At 39.2% G+C, this 12,789-nt stretch overlaps 1 pseudogene; it reads left to right on the plus strand.

The window, feature by feature from the left end:
- The first annotated feature begins 293 nt into the window (after window positions 1–293).
- LOC126071117 (olfactory receptor 18-like) lies at window positions 294–1,223 on the plus strand (annotated as a pseudogene).
- The last annotated feature ends 11,566 nt before the right edge of the window (window positions 1,224–12,789 follow it).

Genomic DNA, 12,789 nt, shown 5'->3' on the forward strand with positions numbered 1-12,789 from the left:
TCCTTGCCATTCTAACATCTCTAGCCCAGAGTCTCTAAAGTGGTTGTGTATAGAAACTGGTGAATAGCACAGAAAACAGTGAGGGAAGAGTTCTGAGAAGTACAGTGGTTGGGTTTGCTACAACCAAGTAATATGGTTAGGTACTGGGGTATTAGGCACTTAGGTGTGATCATCTGTGAATTTGTGGCCTTTACTTGTGAATTTCTTGAACTCCAAATATAAACACAGGGCTGGGTGCTTCTTGTTTCCTTTTAACAATCCTCTTTTCTTTTTCCAAATGCTGCCTCAGGTACATGGGTCCACAGAATCTAACAGTTATCTCAGAATTCCTCCTCCTGGGCCTCTCTGAGGACCCAGAACTTGCAGCCCCTCCTCTTTGGACTGTTCCTGTCCACGTACCTGATCACTGTGACTGGGAACCTACTCATCATCCTGGCTATCACCTCTGATCCGCACCTTCATACCCCAATGTACTTCTTCCTCTCCAACCTATCCTTGGCTGACATCGGTTTCATTTCCTGCACAGTCCCAAAGATGCTAGTGAACCTCCAGACTCAGAGCAAATCCATCGCCTATGCAGGCTGCCTGACGCAAGTGTCCTTTTTTTATCTCTTTGAATGTGTGGACGATCTGCTCCTCACTGTGATGGCTTATGACCGGTTCATGGCCATCTGTCATCCCCTGCACTACACAGTCATCATGAACCCCGCCTCTGTGGCTTGCTAGTTTTGGTGTCTTTTTTCATCAGCCTTTTGGACTCCCAGCTGCAACTTTCAATGGTGTTATCACTTACCTTCTGCACAGCTGTGGAAATCCCTCCTTTCTTTTGTGACATTCCTCAACTCCTTAACCTTGCCTGTTCTGACACTTCCACAAATACCATATTACTGTATTGTTTTGGTGCCATCTTTGCTGGTGTACCAGTCACAGGGATCCTTTTCTCATACACTCGAATTGTTTCCTCTATTCTAAGAGTCTCATCTGTAGGTGGGAAGTATAAAGTCTTTTCGACCTGTGGCTGTCACCTGTCAGTTGTTTGCTTATTTTACGGAACAGGCCTTGGAGTGTACCTCAGTTCAGCCATCTCATCTTCTGCCAGGAAGGGTGCGGTGGCCTCAGTGATGTATGCCATGGTTACCCCCATGCTGAACCCCTTCATCTACAGCCTGAGGAACAGGGACATCAAGAGAGCCCTGCAAAGGATCCTAAGCAGAGCAACCTAATGTCACCACTTGTGCCATCCCTTTGAGTGTATGGGTTGGAAAATACAGCAAATCCAAACATCTGCTACTAGAAATCTTGCCTGTTTGGTTGCATAATTTTTTAGCTCTCATGGGTTTCAGTTTCGAGATTTCATATCTGAAGATCGTTTCCTTTGTCACAGTTTTAATGGGATAGTGGGAGTATTCTGGGATAAGACAGTCTGTGTGATCAAATCCCATTATAGCTATGGAGCTTTCTATAGACTCTCATCTATGACTCAGGCTTTCTGGTAAAATGCACAAATCTATTTTTATGTGCTTAGAATCTTCTTCCTTTACTATAATTCCTATCTATTACCCAGGCTACTTTTGCACCTAACAGAACAATATGTGCAGGTTATGTGTGAGAATGCCTGTCACTGGCCACAAGCCTTGACTCCATGTTGGAATTGTCTGGGAAGCTTAAAAAATATTGATGCCTTGCTCCCGCCACTACGGATTCTGATTTAATTGTACCAGTATGTGGCTTGAACACAAGGTTTTCAAAGCACCACAGGTGATTTTAATGTGCAGCCAAGGTGAGAACTACTCATCGTTTTAGACTTTTCCTTCAAAGATTATTTTGTCGTGGGACTGTTACGCCTCCTGAGCAGATGCTGAAGATCTGAATGTGATCAGATCTTGCAAGGGGAAAGATATAAAAGAACTTACCCTAACAAGAGGCAAGTGATTTTTCTCAATATTCTTGGTGATATTTCTTCTCATATCTTCTCCCTCTGCATCATGTTGTTGTTAGCAGCTCTTGAATTGCCTCCCTGACACATGGTGACCCCATGCACAACAGGAGAAAATGCTGCCTGGTCCTGTACCATCCCCATAATCAATTGTGGATCAAAACCATGTGATCCATGAGGTTTTCAATGGATGATTTTTATAAGTAGATTGCCAGGCCTTTCTTCCTAGTTCATCTTAGTCTGGAATCTCTGCTGAAACTTGTTCAACATTTTAGCAGCACATAAGTCTCTACTGACAGATGGTGGCTGCATACAAGTTACATTTGTTGGGAATCAAACGTGGTCTTCCACATGGAAGGGGAGAATTCTACCAATGAAGCACCACTGTCTCTACCCTGCACACCATAAACACTCAAGTCACGAGTGCATGTTGATAAGCTATTGCCTCCCTTATCCAGAGCCACTCTTCTATACCTTGTGATGCTCAGGCAGGAGAGGAGAGGATCTTTAAATCACTCTTCTGATTTCCCATCTGGCTTTATTGTTAGGTCTTCCCATAATGATCGGTAAATGTCACCATACCCTAATAAGCCTGATATTTTTCTTATACTTGTTTCCTTACACCTTGATGTCGTATCTTCTTTCTGCAGTTACTATCCGTGTATTTTTACATTGCTCCTTTTCTTCCTTTCAGTCCTCGTAAAACTATTTTGCCTGATTCCTGTGTGAAATGCTCTTCATGGTGTTTTCAGTTTTCTTTATTGAATCCTGACTGGTACATTGTATTTGGGGAAAAAATCTATTCGTAAATGTCTAAAATTGGAACATTACAAAGCATGCTCAGGAAAAATGTGGTTGCAAATTGTACGAATTGGTCAAAGTTGTACAAATGTGGATTAAAGTGGTGGAATCATATTTCCAATTACTGTGGCTCTATTGGTGCTCTAGGATCACTACTTCACCAAGTCATTATGAAAAATTAAATGTTATCTTGTTTTTCAATAGTCTAGGATTGCAAAGGACCATGTGTCCACTAAAGCGGAGCTTTTGCCTTTCACTTGTAACAGCCCGATTAAGACTTTACTGAGTTATATGTTTTTTTTTTTGTGTGTGTGTGTGTGTGTTACATGTTTCCTTACCTTTGGGTTCCTTTTTGGTGTACTACATGGGTATGCATTTCTCTTTTAGAGATATTGACATAATCTCCGAGGAAGCAATGTGGGGCTCTCTGAAAATCTGATCAACAAATAGGTTAATTTACTCTGCCTTTTATCACTGAGTTAAATCCCCTACAAATTTTTCTGATGAGAAACTTTGATAAAGGAGAATGGACTGCACTTGACAGAGGATGAGGCCAGACCAGCTTGTGGGGAGATATAAGATATAGCTCTCATTAAAAATCATGAAAGTAGTGTTCTGATTCTCTGGTTATGGTTAACTGCAATGACACTTTATGGGTCCCATCTGTCCTAGAACTAGGTTGCACATCCATTTCTGTAAATGTGAGGATGGCCAAAAAATTGATATATCAAAGGTGTTTTCTCCTTTTGATGTCTCAATGTATGCTCTCCTGGAAGGTAACATTTTCTTTTTCCTCTTTAAACTTCAAGGCCTAACATGAGTAAGACTAGTTGATTAATGCTATGAATGGGGAAAAGACTGGAAGGAAATATGTCAGTTTCCCAATGGCTATCAGAAAGTGGTGTACTTATCTTTGGTATGGAAGAGGAACCACAGATAAGAGAAAGGGTGTGGGATTTGAGGACACACCTCCAACCAGATCTTTGCTTATAAACTGGACAACTTTGGCAACTCAGTGCACCTCATGCAGTCTCAAAGTCATCCTCATCAAATTTGAGATTAATAGTGCTAATCTTCCAAGGTCACGGGAATGACTGCATATAATGTTGTCAGGGTTGGATCAAATAGTAATTTCCCATCATGTGGTAGCCCTTAATATTACTTCAAAGAAGTTCATTTTAAGTGTGCATTCCAAATATTCAAAGAGACCGTCATATTACAAACTGATTTTAGGCATGATAGAGAACATCTTTCTGTTTAACTTCTTCCTGTCTATAGATGTGGTAACAAAAGCACTCATTTGAGATAGTGATTAAGAGGATATACTCAAAAGTACTGATTAGAATAGTGTTTAGTACATATAATAGATCAGTAAGTGAACACTAACATAGTCACCATATAAATAGGCCAATATAATTTTTCAACTAATGGGTTTTGCCGGGAAAATATTTTATTTTCAATATTAGCTCCTCTAACTCATTAGTTTCATGGACTGGGACTTGTTATTAAAGTCTCGTGGTGTTCAGTTCTTCATTTTAATGATACTTAACTTAAAGCCCTGTAAGGATTTAACAGATAATATACATACATGGTTAGTAAATACAGATATCATGCCATTGTCATCTAGTCTATGGCTGATGTCATTCAAATAAATTATTTGAACACTAAGTGTGGATGACCCTGGATACCTGACAGGCCATGATAGTTTATCTTTATACAATAAGACCTTGAATAGTTCAAATGTGGAGACTGGATATCATTTATCTACATACTTGAAATATAGCACAGTGAGGCCAGAGATTAGTCCCATCTCTACTTTGTGTTATGTTGAATAAAATATTCACTATCTTATAAGAAAAGGTGAAGACATTTTGAAGCAAGACATCCTGTATTTTCCTTGCTCCCTGGAACACTGTACCTTCCATAGAGATCTTTAAGAACTCCTGAAGGAAGAAATGTGTAGTTTGTTTGCTTTTTATTATTATGGATATTTGATGGGAACTATTATTCCATTTAATTGGATGTGTAAGAGTAAGAATCATTGAATAAAAGGGTGGGTTTTGATACATTCTATGATTAAAACGGGGATAAAAAACTGAGGGTAGATTTTCCTCAATCGTACATCTAAACAGGATGCAGGAAGATGATAGTCTTTCTGTTTCCTTCAAGTATAGTCATCATGTGAGAGGAAATAGGGAAAAAGCACAAAGCAAATCTCTCTTTTTACCACAAGGACACAACTCTTTGGTTTTCATACTCCTGTCTTCTACACTCATCTTTGGAAATGGCTCTCGAATATGATACCCTCTTTTTTGTTGTTAGTTGCCATGGAGTCCTCTCCAACTCACAGTGATTTTATTTAATTGTAATACTTTTCAGCCCAGTGCCCCTAAAGTGTGCAAGTTTCGAAACAGATGAGTAGTGTAGAAACCAATGAGGAAAGAGGAATGGGTTTGTCACAATTCAGAAATATTGCTGAAGGAGATTAGGGTCATCAAATTTGAATGCTTTGCTTGTGAATTGCTTAAATCCAAAATATAGACCCAGTGCTGGGTGCCTGTATACTTGCTTCCTTTTTTATGACCCTCTTTTATTTTCCAAAAGCTGTCTCAGCTAGGATGCTCTCATTACAGAAAAAAAAAACTTTAATGAGATATGGAAATATATCAGATTCTCAGTATAGAAATCCTTATTATTCCTAAATCACTTGATCAATTAACTGTATTTGTTATCATCAAAGTCACTCAATGAATCTTCAAATTAGAAAAAAAAAAAAAAAAAAAAAAGAGCCAGAACTCCATATTAAGAGCTCTACAATTTACCAGACAGAAGTGAGAATATTGGTGTGATTCCTTCTGAGAAGATGAAGGGCCATGACTCTTTCAGGTCATTCACTTTATTCCTCCCTCATTCATTAAGAAGCCCTTAGAGAATGGGAGAACATAGATCAGATAAGCTAATTATGAGCTCTGTGAGTTGCATTCTCAAAACCATATGACTATAAATTATTAGCCTGTGTCTTCAGCCATTCAGAGTGCCCATCCCAGTCCAGCAGGCTACATATGTGTGTCTCTTCCTTTCAGAGTCATCACTGATATCAGGACACCCATGCCTGAGTTTATCTTCCTGCCATTCCTGAGGAAAGAGCCTCAGCCCTCATCTCCCGCCAGACAGGGAAGGTGCAATGGATTCACACTCCATGGCCATGCCCCAGCAGAGACATCATGCAGCCCAGTGAGTGCTGAGGGAGACAGAAATGCAGCAGGGACTATTAACAGCATTGTTTTTCATCATGAGATCCAACAGCACAGTTGGGATAGTCAGAATTGAGGGCCCAGAATAAAATGTTAATATAAATGGCTTATGACATTTATGTTCTTGGTACTGTGGCTATCTGAGGACTTTCATTCAGACTTCTGCTCTTCTCTAACACTATTTTGAGGTTCCACAGGCATTGTCTCTATGAAAACAGGAAATAATTCCTTCTAAAGTGTCACCTACGCACTCCTAAAAGATCATGAATTTTAGGATGATGATAATAATGGTGATGGTGACAATAACTACAATATCACCAAACTGTATTGAGGGTTTCCTAGTGCCAAGCTCTGAGCTACGTCTTCTGTAGCTTTTTTTTTTGTTTTATCTGCACAATCATCCCCAAGATATGGGTGCACAGATTATTATTATTTTATAGGTGTGGAATGGAACACAGCAATTTTATTTATTTCAATCAAGTTTTGGTGTAGAAAGGAATGAGTTCAGGTTTGAACCGGGCAGTTAGACTCCATTGACAGAGCACCACTATTGGTTATGGATCGGATCATTGTAATCCATAGGGTTTTCACTGGCTGATTTTTGGAACCTCCATGGAAGCCTATTCAACATCATAGCAACACACAAGCCTCCACTGAGTGATGGGTGGTGGATCTGCATGAGGTGTATTGGCTGACAATCAAATCCAGTGGAAATTCAGTCACTGAACCACAACTGCCCCTTATAACTGGGCCAAAAACCAAACTCCTTGCTATCAAGTTGATTCTTACTCAGTGACACTATAGGACAGAATAGAACTGTCCTACAAGGTTTCCAAGGCTGTAATCTTTACAGAAGCTGACTGCCACATCTTTCTCCTGTGGAATGACTGGTGGGTTTAAGTTGCCCACCTTTTGGTTAGCAGCCCAGTGCTTAGCCCCTGCAATACCAGGGCTTCTTATGACTAGGCATCTAGCCAATATTCTACCCTGACAGCTCAACCTACTATTTCTCTTCCTGGGTCATCCCAGGTGAAGGGCTCAGAGAAAAAAAAGATCAAGTCTCATTCATTTCTGCTTCCTTAGATCCTACACCAAGCTCGGCACAGCATAAGCCACCAAAACAGAATACCTCTGTTAAATAGTGATTATTGTTATTAGGTCAAAACAACAAAGCATAGTCACAGTGGCTTTTACACACGGGGTATTTTTCTGCCTGTGCTTTCCTTCCTTCCTGGGATGTCCAGTAGGACTAGAGAGATGAATGAGACTTAGGTGTTTCCTTCCAAGCTTTCTGCCTAGATCACCAAGAAAAAGAAATGCAAGTTTAGAGTATCGGCTTGGTGCCTGTGAACAGCGTCTCACTGCCCAGATACATAAATAAGATAAAATAGGATTTGTGTGGGTCTATGTCATGAATTTTCTGTGGCATCTATTATTTCCCATATAATATGTACGTACGTAACACTATATTTAACAACTGGGTAGATTTTCATAAAAATGAAAACGGAAAAAGAAGAGGGAGAAAGAGAAGCAGAAGAAAAATCTTACCGTGTGGCCCGAGAAAACTTTTAGGATTTCCTTTTGTTCATGCTTGAGTTTCTTGAGATAAGACAGGCTTCAACCTCTTGCCATATAATTCAACAGGAAGTGCCTCAGTTTTTCGTGGCATTGAATTTCTTCAATAAATCAGCTACTTTGATAATTATCCCAACTCAGGTTAGAAAACCATGATTGCATATTAACTGCCAGACTTCCAGTGAATGAAAGATATAAGACTCAGACCTTATTCTCCTAACTCCCATCTGAGGCTCTGTCCCCACCATCAGAGCTGAATGAGTGTTTTTGTTTTCAAACTTGGTTTGGTTAAAGATGGGCAAAGAGAGGCAGAAGCATCAATTCCTCCTCTTGGGATTTGGTGAGTTCATCTGGAATTAGTTGTAAGGTTGTGGTTTTTAAGAGTCTTTGTGACATGGATATTGTGGTTCACAGGGTTTTCTGTGGGTAGCAATTCATTTTACAGCCCACTTTTGAAATCTGAGATATGTAAATATTATTCCCTATACAGATGGGAATTTCACGTAGAGCTATCATGGAATGATGACTATTACTACCTAGACCAGAGATATTTGTGATTGTATAACTTGTGGCACAATTTTTATGCACTTGGTTTTTAAATGAAAAGTCGATGGTCCGAACCCTCCAGCAGTTCCACAGGAGAAAGATGTGGCAGTCTGTTTCGGTAAAGATTACAGGCTTGGAAGCTCTATGGGCCAGTTGTACTCTCTTCTACAGGGTCCCTATGAGCCATAGTTAATTCAACAGCAACGGGTTATACCTTGACAATAAGAGCATGTAGTTGATTTTTTCTACTGGGAAAGCAAAGGTTGACAATTAATGGAAAAATCGAACACTCATTGGTTGCCACAACTCAGTTATCCTTCATTCATATCTCTTATAGAAATTCTCACTTCTGTGAATTGACAGAGGTACAAAAATTTTCATAGAATTGTCCTAATAAGAAATTGAAATATAAAATTAAGTTCATCCCTCAAGTGATGCTAAGTATTATTTTAACTAGATTTTAACCAGATGGATGTGCTTCACAGAGAGACTTAAAATGCAACGTTTGGTAAATGACATTTCAAGGACAGTATGTGTAGTATGATACTATTTAGGTAAGTTTTTAAGAAAACTCTTTATAGAAACACTGTCAGGTAAATATTCCCCCTAAATTCACGTCAGTGTTTTCCTTTGGGGACGTATGTTCTGTAGAATGGCATCAGCAGGGGTAGAAGGAAACTTAAATGTTAATGGGAATATTTTAAATGCATATAAAGTATGAATTCTGAAGCAAATATCATTAAACATGTACATATTTCATATGGGCAGTGGGTATCAATGATAACAGTAATAGTTAACCTTAATGGAGCATTTACTCAGTGCATGGAAGTATTCTAAGGCAGTGATTCACACTTGGCATACATTAGCATCATCACGGACCTCATATATTTGGGTTCTGATTTAAAGGGCTCTAGGCTGCGGTTAGGGTAGCACCATATCTTAAGAAATCTGCAGGTAACTATGATGATCAACCAGGATTGAGAACTACTACGCACACATACGCACATACCTGTACCAGATGCTGCCAAATTGACTCCAACTCATGGTGAACCAATGTATGTCAGAGTAGAAGTGTGCTTCATAAGGTTTTCAATGGCTGATTTTTCAGAAGTAAAATTGATTTCTCTTCTGAGACACCTCTGGGTGGATTTGACACTCCAAACTTTTAGTTAGCAACCAAGCATGTTAACCTTTTGCACAATCCAATAATGTAAGTATATTATTTAATTTAATTTCTTACAACAACTCTACCTATAAGGTAGTTTCCATTATTATCCCCATTTTAAAGATGAGAAAATGCCCAGGTATTCATGATATTATTCTCTGTGCTTTAACTTTTTGCATTTTCCCCAATTATGTCATAGTGTTAACCTGCCAAGAGAATTGAGGAATTGAGGTACTTTCGGAGATCCAAATTTAGAATTGCAATCCCCCTTCCTGGAAGGATTAACTTGGAAAGCTATGAACTAGGCATGAGATGGCTGGGTTTCAGATCAGCACTGGGACCTTTCCTGGTCCTGAATCCCTCAACTGTAAATCTACTGGGTTGGTTTTGATGAAAAAAACAAGTTCTTGAAATGTTTAAGTTTAGAAACATAGTTAAGCACTTTTACTAAGCCTCTGAAAATGGTGACAAGAACAAAAAGTGGACTATAAGATATTTTCCTGAGATTGTGCAGGGTTAATACAAATAACTCTGCATAAAATGAAAATGAAATGAAAGAATGAGAACAGTGCTCATTAGCAGTTAATTACTGTTAATTATTGACAGGGGTGTTGCACTATCATTTTGAATCAGCGATGTTGTATGAATTTGTGAATTTAACAAAAGCATATTTATCAAATCGTGAAGGCCACTAAAGCCAAAGGTTAGGATTTATATACTTAAGTAGACGTTTCAGAAACAACTCACACATTAGAGGGAGCATTTACTTCCAAGGAGGACGCATGTCAGAATAGGAAACAACGATGAGAACTCAGGTAAAATAAAATGCTTCTAATAAAATGCATATTTGATTAAGAAAGTCCCTGGGTGTTGCAAATGGTTAAGCTCTTGGCAACTAACCAAAAGGTTGATGTTGAAGCCCACCCAGTGACTCCATAGGACAAAGACCCGGCGGCCTGTTCTTGTAATGCTTACAACATAGGAAATCCTGTGGGGTAGCTCTACTCTGTCACATGAGGTCGCTATGAGTCAGAATCAACTCGATGGCACCTAACAACAACTAACTGAAAAGTTGGCAGTTTGAACTTACCCAGCGGCACCTTGGAAGAGAGGTCTGGTGATGTCCTTCTGTAAAGTTTACAGGCACGGTAAGTTTTAAGAGCAGTCAAACATTCAAAAACAAGGCAGACATTTTATTACATAGCTCTTAGAAGGTGTTTATAACTAGCCCAAATCAAAGGAGTTTATTAAGCTGCATTTTGAAAAATAAAATACATTTGAAGCATTTCCTGTTGAAGATCAAAAATCACAGCTTTCAGTATGGGTTACACCTCAACATAAAGAAAACAAAAATCCTCACAAAAGGACCAGTAAGTAACTTCATGATAAATGGAGAAAAGATTGAAGTTGTCCAGGATTCCATTTTACTTGGATCCACAATCAACAGCCATGGAAGCAGCAGTCAAGAAATCAAAAGAATTACTGCATTGGGCAAATCTGCTGCAAAAGGCCTCTTTGAAAGCAAAGAAAGATGTTAGCTTGAAGACTAAGTGGCACCTGACCCAAGCCATGGTGTTTTCAATCACCTCATATGCATGTGAAAGCTGGACAATGAATAAGGAAGACTGAAGAATTGACTCCTTTGAATTGTGGTGTTGGTGAAGGATATTGGGTATAACAAAAAATATATATATATACGGGTTGCCAAAATAACGAACAAATCTGTCTTGGAAGAAGTACAATCAGAATGCTCCTTAGAAGTAAGGATGGCTAAACTATGTCTCACATATTTTGGGCATGTTATCAGGAGGGATCAGTACCTGGAGCAGGACGTTATGCTTGGTCAAGTAGAGGGCAAGCGAAAAAGAGACACTCAACTAGATGGTTGGCAAAATGGCTGAAACAATGGGCTGAAGTATAACAACGATTGTGAGGATGGTGCAGGACCGGGTAGTTTTTTGCTCTATTGTACATAGGGTGACTATGATTTGGAACAGACTGGACGGCTCCTAACAACAATAGCTAATGCCCTTCAATTATACCAAGTTTTTTTTTCTTAAAGGAAGGACATTTCTTATTCCATGTTTCCTTCATAAAAAGTGGGATTATATATTACTTTATTGTTGTGAAAATATACATAAGACAGCATTTGATAATTCAACATTTTCCCACGTATAAGCAGTGACACCAATTACATCACTCACATTGTGTAACCATCACCAATATCCATTGTCAAATTTTCAAAGCAGTGAAAAGAAACTCAGTGTTTCTTAATCAATGATTTCTGCTTTCCCCTTCCCTCACGCTGCTGGTCCAAAACCCCCAAACAAACAAACAGAACAACCAAAAAAAAACTAAAAGTTTGCCATTGAGTTGATTTCAATTTCTACACATTTGTCTATTTTAGGTATTTCATGTAAATTATATCATATATTTGTCCTTTTTTGATTGACTTACTTCACTCAGCATAGTGTTTGAAAGATTTACTGATGTTGAAACATGTATCAGGACCCCATTTCTTTTTATTGCTGACTAATATTCCATTGTATGCATATATGGGAGCCCTGGTGGCACAGTGGTTAAGTGTTCGGCTGCTAAACAAAAGGTCATTTTATTTCTTCATTCATCTGCTGATGGACATTTAGGTTGTTTCTACCTTTTGAATACTGTGAATATTCCTGAAATGCTTATTGGTGGACATGTATCTGTTTGCATTGCTGCTTTCAATCTCTTGGGTATATGCCTCTGAGTGAAATTGCTGGCTCCTTTGGTAGCTCTACGTTTAAATTTTTGAGGAACCACCAAACCGTTTTCTACAGCAGGAGTACCATTCTGCATCCCCTCCTCCCAGCAATGGAGTCACCCACATTTATTATTTTCTGAAGGGCAGAACATGCTTAGCTTTTCTCAAGCTGAATGAACTGAAGAAAAAATTCAAGCCTCGAGTTGCAATAATGAAGGATTCTAAGGGCAAATATTAAAGGACACACGAAGCATCAAAAGAAGTTGGAAGGAATTCACAGAGCCACTTTACTAAAAAGAATTGGTCATTTTTCAACCATTTCAGGAGATAGCATATGACCAAGAACCAAGAATATTTGTCATGGATTGAATTATGTCTCCCCAAAAATGTGTGTATCAACTTGGTTAGGCCATGATTCACAGTATTGTGTGGTGGTCCTCCATTTTGTGATTGTAATTTTATGTTAAAAGGATTAGAGTGGGATTGTAACACCCTTACCAGGTCACATCCCTGATCCAATGTAAATGGAGTTTCCCTAGGGTGTGGTCTGCACCGCCTTTTTATCTCTCAAAAGATAAAAGCAAAGGGAAGCAAGCATACAGTTGGGGTCCTCATACCACCAAGAAAGCAGCACCAGGAGCAGAGTGCATCCTTTGGACCCAGGGTCCCTGTGCCTGAGAAGCTCCTCAGCCGGGGGAAGATTGAGGACAAGGACCTTCCTCCAGAGCTTCCTTTGGAGCTGACACCCTGAATTTGGACTTCCAGCCTA

The sequence above is a fragment of the Elephas maximus genome, chromosome 3 (assembly GCF_024166365.1).
Source record: "Elephas maximus indicus isolate mEleMax1 chromosome 3, mEleMax1 primary haplotype, whole genome shotgun sequence".
NCBI classification, from domain to species: Eukaryota; Metazoa; Chordata; class Mammalia; order Proboscidea; family Elephantidae; genus Elephas; species Elephas maximus.